Consider the following 249-nt stretch of genomic DNA (forward strand, 5'->3'; position numbering starts at 1 on the left):
AGAAAGTGAGTGTTTTGCAACCTTTCAGCCAATTATTGCGAAATAGCTTTTGCAAAATACTAAAAGTATAAAACCCGCGTTTCAGCACATCATTTTAGGCAACGACCATACCACGTTGAATAATACCGGTTCTCGTCCGATCACACAACCAACAAACCCCTTAAGTGGTCACTGGTGGTGAATCATATAAAGTTTTTCCACAGTAGTGCAAGACGAAATACTACCGGAGCCTTACACAAACGCAAAATT

The sequence above is a fragment of the Dendroctonus ponderosae genome, unplaced genomic scaffold (genome assembly GCF_020466585.1).
Source record: "Dendroctonus ponderosae isolate FM_Combo_2020 unplaced genomic scaffold, Dpon_F_20191213v2 Dpon_F_20191213_1, whole genome shotgun sequence".
Taxonomy (NCBI): domain Eukaryota; kingdom Metazoa; phylum Arthropoda; class Insecta; order Coleoptera; family Curculionidae; genus Dendroctonus; species Dendroctonus ponderosae.